The following is an 8,537-nucleotide window of genomic DNA, read 5'->3' on the forward strand; positions in this document are numbered from 1 at the left end:
AAATCAGCGACCAATATAGCCACCTTTCTTTGCAAGGACACTCAAAAGCCTGCCATCCATGGATTCTGTCAGTGTTTTGATCTGTTCACCATCAACATTGCGTGCAGCAGCAACCACAGCCTCCCAGACACTGTTCAGAGAGGTGTACTGTTTTCCCTCCTTGTAAATCTCACATTTGATGATGGACCACAGGTTCTCAATGGGGTTCAGATCAGGTGAACAAGGAGGCCATGTCATTAGTTTTTCTTCTTTTATACCCTTTCTTGCAGCCACGCTGTGGAGTACTTGGACGCGTGTGATGGAGCATTGTCCTGCATGAAAATCATGTTTTTCTTGAAGGATGCAGACTTCTTCCTGTACCACTGCTTGAAGAAGGTGTCTTCCAGAAACTGGCAGTAGGACTGGGAGTTGAGCTTGACTCCATCCTCAACCCGAAAAGGCCCCACAAGCTCATCTTGATGATACCAGCCCAAACCAGTACTCCACCTCCACCTTGCTGGCGTCTGAGTCGGACTGGAGCTCTCTGGCCTTTACCAATCCAGCCACGGGCCCATCCATCTGGCCCATCAAGACTCACTCTCATTTCATCAGTCCATAAAACCTTAGAAAAACCAGTCTTGAGATATTTCTTGGCCCAGTCTTGACGTTTCAGCTTGTGTGTCTTGTTCAGTGGTGGTCGTCTTTCAGCCTTTCTTACCTTGGCCATGTCTCTGAGTATTGCACACCTTGTGCTTTTGGGCACTCCAGTGATGTTGCAGCTCTGAAATATGGCCAAACTGGTGGCAAGTGGCATCTTGGCAGCTGCACGCTTGACTTTTCTCAGTTCATGGGCAGTTATTTTGCGCCTTGGTTTTTCCACACGCTTCTTGCGACCCTGTTGACTATTTTGAATGAAACGCTTGATTGTTCGATGATCACGCTTCAGAAGCTTTGCAATTTTGAGACTGCTGCATCCCTCTGCAAGATATCTCACTATTTTTGACTTTTCTGAGCCTGTCAAGTCCTTCTTTTGACCCATTTTGCCAAAGGAAAGGACGTTGCCTAATAATTATGCACACCTGATATAGGGTGTTGATGTCATTAGACCACACCCCTTCTCATTACAGAGATGCACATCACCTAATATGCTTAATTGGTAGTAGGCTTTCGAGCCTATACAGCTTGGAGTAAGACAACATGCATGAAGAGGATGATGTGGACAAAATACTCATTTGCCTAATAATTCTGCACTCCCTGTACTTGTAACGCCGTTACTTGTAACACCGTTATTCCCATCACTGGTCATTACACATGTCTAAATACAGGGTAACAAAATACAGTTTGCATCTAATCAGTAAGTGCAATAAAAGCAGATGATATAAAAGGAAGTTCAGTAGAGAGCAAATATACAGATGTACTGATATATACAGACAAGGGTAGTACTGGTGATGGCCAGAGGGGCCGATGGCGCGATATGGCAGCCTCGCTTCTGTCAGTCTGCCCCAGGGCAGCTGTGGCTACAACTGTAGCTGCCTCCACCAGTGTGTGAATGTGAGAGTGAATGAATAGTGGTATTGTAAATGGCTTTGGGTGCCTTGAAAAGCGCTATATAAATCCAATCCATTATTATTATTATTATTATTATTATTATTATTATTATTATTATTATTAGTATAAATAGTGAAATAGTTATGAACAGAGATCAAACATACAGCTGAACTACAGACAAATGTATAGCATACAGATGTTTATATTGCTGTACAGACGGGCAGATATACAGGTGTACTATGGACAAATATACAGATGTGCTACATATATACAGATGTAGCAGTGTGAGATAAACAGATCTACAGAGTGCTATGAATATATCTACAGCAGTGGAAGTGTAGCTCTCTGAACAGACTATAATAGTGAACAGTGTAGGCACTATAACAGAGACTCTGTCAGTGTCCTAAAACTATAGCAGTAACCCATGTGAACATATGGTGAATGTTGAGAAAGAAATTATCATGGTCACTGGGAGGAGGAGTGTAGAAGGGATCATTGAGTGTGGATGGAAAGGTTCAGCGGGGACTGAGTTCAGTAGGGTGACAGCTGTGGGGAAGAAGCTCTTCCTAAACCTGCTGGTTTTAGTCTGAAGGCTCCTGTAGCGCCTTCTGGAGGGGAGGAGCTGGAGGCAGGATGAGAGGAGTCCCTGAGAATGATGCATGCTCGGCTAACCCTAACCCTCTTGTGGACATCCTCAGTGGCAGCAAGTGGAGTCCCTGTGATGCGTTGGTTTTCACCACCAGCTGCAGTGCCTTGCGCTCAGCAACAGAGCAGTTTGCATACCAGACTGTGACACAGTTGGTTATGATGCTCTCTATCACACAGCGGTAGAAGTTAACCAGTATATGAGTAGACAGGTGGTTCTTCTTCAGTGTCCCCAAGAACTTGAAGCTGGAGCATTAGAAGGAAAAGCATGTCTTTGTGCCCCCCTCTCCCTATTAATGCCCTACGTGGCCCCCTGGCAACACTTTGCTAGACCCGCCCCTGCACAGTTACCAGCTGTCAGCTACTTAGAAAAGGATCCTGGTGTTATTTGTCTCTCAGAAACAGTTCATAACTTCCCTTCAACTCATTCATGTCACCTAAAAGGTAAACCTGTTTCTCCATCACCTGTTCAGCTCTGATGATTCAGTAAGGACATCTCCTGGTTTCATCTTCATGTTTCCCTCTCACCACATATCCAAACTGACATCATGACCAGCAGCTTTACAGCTGTGGCTCCAGCAAACATCAGCTGATACTAGAAATTAATATTGAATAAATTCTAACAACAGCTGATCAAGCTTAAACGTGCTGCTGTTGTTTAGCCTGACATCCGCTGGTTTCCTCTTTCTGGCGCAAAGTGGGCGATAAACAAACAAGAGAGACGTAACTTGCATGTCTTGTGTCTTTTTCCATTCTAGCTGTAGTCTGGGACAAACTGTGTTCCTTTTCAGCTCAATACGAAACGCGTAATATTTTCTCTGAATGCGGGACGATTCCGTTTTTTACGGAACGGTTGGAAACTCTAATAACTAACCTTATGAATAAAGTTCAACATCACGAACATCATAGCACCCACCCAACTGTACTGTATAGAAACTCGGTCATGCTAGCTAGTACGCAGTACGAGTTATTGTAACTGACTGTAAAAAGTCAGCACAACGAAACAGTTTGTGTGTTTGCTGATGTTTGTTGAGCTGATAGATACGCTGCATTTGAAATTACCTGCCACAACATGTTACTCCCTTTACGTTTGATCGTCTTCTGTAGGGCTCGTTAGATGCTGGAGTACAGCAACCACAACTTACGGACAGCTGCAGTCGTTGCAGAGCTGTGCCAAAAAAACAAAACCACACAGTGGCCCACTTGGACCCGTTACTATGGCACATGTCATCTCTTTGTATGTGACGTCCCCTGGTGATTATTTTAAAGAGGACTGAAGGCTCAGAGTGACAAAAACAATAAGTCCCTGTAAATTTGTTAAAGCAAAAGTAATGAGAAAATGTAAGGAGTCCAAAGTACAGATATTTGTTTAAAATGTATTGAGGAAAAGTAAAAAGTATTCCAGTAAAGTACAGGTACCTTAAAGTTCTACTTTAGTATAGTGGAGTACAAAGTATATGTACTTTGTTGCTTCCCCCTTGTGATGAACTGAGGCGAGTGAGCTGTGCAGCTCTTTGGATGTTCTGGGCTGTTTGGTGACCTCTTGAATTAGTCGTGGCTGGACGGCCACTCCTGGAAGGTTCACGGCTGTTCCGGTTTGGTGGAGTGCCATAGCTTTAGACATGGCGTTATAACCCACACTGACAGATCTCAATTCATTTGTTTCTGATTTCTTAGGATGCTGGCATGATGTCTGGCTTTTGACCAGTGAAACTTCCCTTTCTGTCAGTGTAAAGAAGTGACATGTTTAACTGTTTTTCTACTTGATAAAGAAAAAGCTGCTGTGACAAAGACAGAAATCTGTTGGCACGGCTTTTTGTACTTAAATCGTAAGAAATAAATATGTAAAATCACAGAAAAAAGCCCTGACAGCTCATTGCCCACACTGCAGTTTTTTCCTTTTGTTTTGAAAAAAGTAAAGTCTATAACTACTGTGTTACTAAGCCTCATGTCTGCTGCATTTCCGCTCGTCAGACTCACCTAATGAGATGGCTGGAACTGTTTCTTTTTGGCGAGGTGTCTGATGTCAGCTGGCTGTGATCGTGATGGTGCTGCTCAAAGCTGTTTTTTAGCTTTGAGCTCGTACTTGTTTTGCAGCCCAATTATTTCCATTGGAAGGTGTCTGGCACATCAGATGGTTGTACATTAAATGGCGTAGCAAACATGTCCAATTCCTTTTGGATATTCTTCACATCTTGAAACCTCTCCTGCTTGAATGAGTTTTGCACACTCACTGGCATATTCAGTTGTAACGTCAGGCTTTTGCTCTTGCAGGGTGGGAAAGTGTACAGTGTTTCCCTTTTCCAGTTGTCCTTGCCACAGCCTTAACTTCACTTCAAATGATTCCACATTTGAAAGCAGAGAGTTGATGAGCTGGTTGGGACCTTGCAGCTTGATGTTTAATTCAATTTCAATTCAATTTTATTTATATAGCGCCAAATCACAACAAAAGTCGCCTCAAGGCGCTTCATAAAGCTCTGACATGTGCTTGGTGATGTTCACCATGAAGCCAGGTCACTGAGGAAATTGCCATCACTGAGCTCAATGACAGGTTTCCCCTTTATCTCCATGAAGCGTCTGACTTCTTCCCACAGTGTATAAAATCATGCAAGCATATTAGCACAACTCAGCCATCGCACTTCACAGTGATAAACCAGATGGCTGTACTCTGACTGAAGCTTGCTGAGTAGCTCCTTGAACTGACGGTTGTTCAACCCTCTGCTTTTGTTTGTGGTGGACACGACGGTTTCATCACAGCGTTAAGCTTCATGGAATGTGCACACAGACTCTTTGATGTGTGACGCAGTGTCAGCTGTTCCCTTAAAGTTATCTCTTTCTTGTCTTAGTGGCGCTGTCACTTGGTGTTCGCACTCTCTGCGGTAGAGTATCACTTCCTGTGCCTGTTCCAACACACAGTGGTGTTTTTGAGTAGCTTATCTACATAGCAACTTAATTAAAATTTTTTAGATAACTTCCTTTTTCATTGTATAATCTTCACGTGCTTCATCTGAAGCACACTCTCTGTGTTCTCACTCCCTAATTTGTGGCCAAAGTATTCACTCACTTTACAGTTTCGCTATCTTAGCTTAGCTCGTAGCCAACTTGCTAGAAGAATTGCCTCTTTAAACTTAAAACTGCTGGCTAAGGGTAAATATAAATCCAGTAAAATCCTAATTCAAGTCACCAGTAATGACACCCGGTTACGTCAGCTGGAGGTAGGGCTGGGCGATATGGCCCAAAATTCATATCTTGATATTCTTTAGCTGGATGGCAATATACGATATACATCTCGATATTTTTTTTAAAGCCATGAAGTAAGAACAAAAAGAGAGTTCTTAGTCAAACCTGTGTCCCAGCTCGCACACAGGCACTTTTATTAACGTACAGCGCAGATATACATGAACAAAATTACTCCAAAATAAATTATCAGTATGTATTAAATAATAATGCTCCATAAATAAAATAAAACAATGTTGTTTTTGTGCATAACAAAACGCACACAATTGTGCAGTCAAAATGTAAACTAACAGACGCTGAGCATAATAACAAAGACAGGCAGACTTCACAGCTGCTCTGTTCCCAACCTCTACTGCGTGACTGACAGCCTGGAGTTTGAAATCCGCATTGTAACCGTGTCTCTGAACAGGAGCCATCTGTGGTCTTTATACACACACACAATACGGTAATATTACGTTGAAGCACAGTACACATCACTCCGCGAGGCTCCTGACTACGCTAGCCATAATGCTCCGATAATCCATCAAGCAGTGCGGCTCTGTAGCTTACCAAAGTCGTACTTAAACATTTTTTGACAGATTGCTGAGTGCCTTGTACCACATAAAATCGGTTCACGGTCAGTAAGCACAACCAGAATTCATACATAAGGCGCTCTGTCGATTTTTTAAAAATGAAATGATTTTAGTGTAAGCTAACAGTACGAAAAATACGGTATATAAGTTTTGTAAGTCGGTTTGTTTCGGGGCAAGAGGCTGGGAGACTTCGCGGTCTGGGATACAGCACAAAGTTTCACACACTCTTCATTTTGCACTTTATGGCGCTGTTGTAAATACTGAAAATACTAGTAGTGCTCCAACCTTTAGTCGGGATGCTTTCCCGGCATTCTCTACACAATACATTATTCTGCTGCTCATCTGACACTCAAAATAATAGTAATAATATTTAGTGCTATCAACACTAATCTTGTTAAAATGATGTTAATGCCATAACTGCATTAACGTGGCAAAGCTCCGTTAACAGGTTAGCGCGGATCACCCTGTGTGTGGGGCTGCGCTGTGTCAACGCGTTAGCATGGTTAGCTCATTAAAGCATTGATGCCATCCAGCTGTCCACCAAAACTGCTCAAACAAATCCTGTCATTAATTAATGCTCCAATCTTAAATGTGATCAACCTATCTCTAATAATCAGCTATGTACCACAGGCCTTCAAGCTGGCTGTAGTTACACCTTTACTCACTGAGGAGATGATGGAGCGGGTCAATGCTGGGCTCAGATCTACCCCCGGCCCAATCCCTTTTTGTCCTCCATAAACCCCCCACCAGAGCGGCCAAAGGTTCGCCATCGAGCCCCACCCTCAACAGAGCAATTGAAGTCACACTGCCCAGCCTCGCCCCCCTTAGTTCCTCCTTACCACCTTCACGCTCTGTCTCCGCAGTCTGATGTGTGATGTGTGAAGGGTCCGGGCTGCGAGGATTATGGCAGTGGTGACTTTTCCCAGGAGAAGCTGGGACCCTGTTTACTAGAAGGTTTTAAAATTTCTGTACTTTTAGGTGACAGAAGGAGACATGTGGCCTGGTCAAAACACAGAGAGCTGCACTCTAAAAGATCTTTAAACATAGTAAACATACCTTGTGTGCCACAGACTGCTCCCAAACATGAGGGGGCAAGTAATACCTCTAAAACACTTAAGTTGGCTTTATTAAATGTCAGATCTTTAGCTGGGAAAACATTTTTAATTAATGATTTAATCACTGAGCACAGCCTTGATTTTATGTTTTTAACTGAAACTTGGTTGGACCAAAGTAACAGTGGAGCTGTTCTCATCGAGACGACCCCTCCTAACTACAGTTTTATCAGTGAGGCCAGGGTGAGCAGGAGAGGAGGAGGGGTTGCTGTCTTATTTAATGAATCATTTCAATGTAAGCAGCTATCTCCTGGACGTTTTCAGGCTTTTGAATATGTGGCTTTACAGCTGAAGGCCCCATCCAAAGTTGTGTTTCTTAATGTTTACAGGCCTCCCAAATACTGCACAGACTTTTTTAATGACCTCAGTGAACTGCTGTCTGTGATCTGTGTTGATTTCGACTGTGTAATTATTGTTGGGGATTTTAACATCCATGTGGACAACCCTCAGGACAAAGGGACTAAAGACCTGAGTAACACTCTGGGCAACTTTGGGCTGACTCAGCATGTAACAGAGGCCACACATAATAGAGGACACACTCTTGACCTACTGATCTCCAAAGGCCTGAGCATTTCAAAGGTTACTGTGTCTGATGTGGGCCTGTCTGATCATTACTGTGTTTTCTTTGAAAGTAAAATCTCAGCCCACACAAATATATCAACAACAGTGATCACAAAACGGTGTATAACCGAACACAGTAGTGCGATTTTTAACCAGGTCTTCCCATTAACACCTGATCTGTCCAGAGGTTCAGTCAATGAGCTCGTCAATAGCTTCAATGCAAAAATGTTAAATGTAATGGATACAATTGCTCCCATTAAGGTGAAGGTTATCTCTGGAAGGAAAAAGTCTCCATGGAGAAACTCCACACTGGTGAAAAATGAAAAAAGAGAGTGTAGGAAAGCTGAGCGCAGATGGAGAAAAACAAACCTCCAGGTTCATTATGACATCTATAAAGAGAAACTTCACAATTATAATTTACAACTGAGGAGTGCAAGAAGGTCCTACTTCTCTGACATCATCACTAAAAACAGCCATAATGCTCGGGTCTTATTTTCTACAGTTGACAGGCTATATGCTAGCAGAGGAGATTATCCCCACTGCGAGAGTCACCACATTCCCAAACCAGAAACCGTGGATGGACAGATCGATCCGCACTGCAGTAAACGCCAGGACCGCCTCCTACAACACGGGTCTCGCCACTGGCGATATGAGCGCCTACAAAGTGGCCTCATACGGCGTGCGGCGCGCGGTGAGAGATACCAAACGCCGGTACCGGGAACGTGTGGAGTCCCGCTTCCACCAGGGTGTCACACGGAGTATGTGGCACCGATCAACGCCGACTCTGCATTCACCAACGAGCTGAATCAGTTCTACGCCCGTTTCGAGGTTAGCCAGGCGGCTAATGCTATCTACCGCCTGACTACCGAGGACAGTGACGTCA

This window comes from Diplotaxodon limnothrissa, linkage group LG16 (assembly GCF_057381915.1).
Source record: "Diplotaxodon limnothrissa isolate DT_005_m linkage group LG16, D_limnothrissa_male_GT1.1, whole genome shotgun sequence".
Classification (NCBI taxonomy): Eukaryota; Metazoa; Chordata; class Actinopteri; order Cichliformes; family Cichlidae; genus Diplotaxodon; species Diplotaxodon limnothrissa.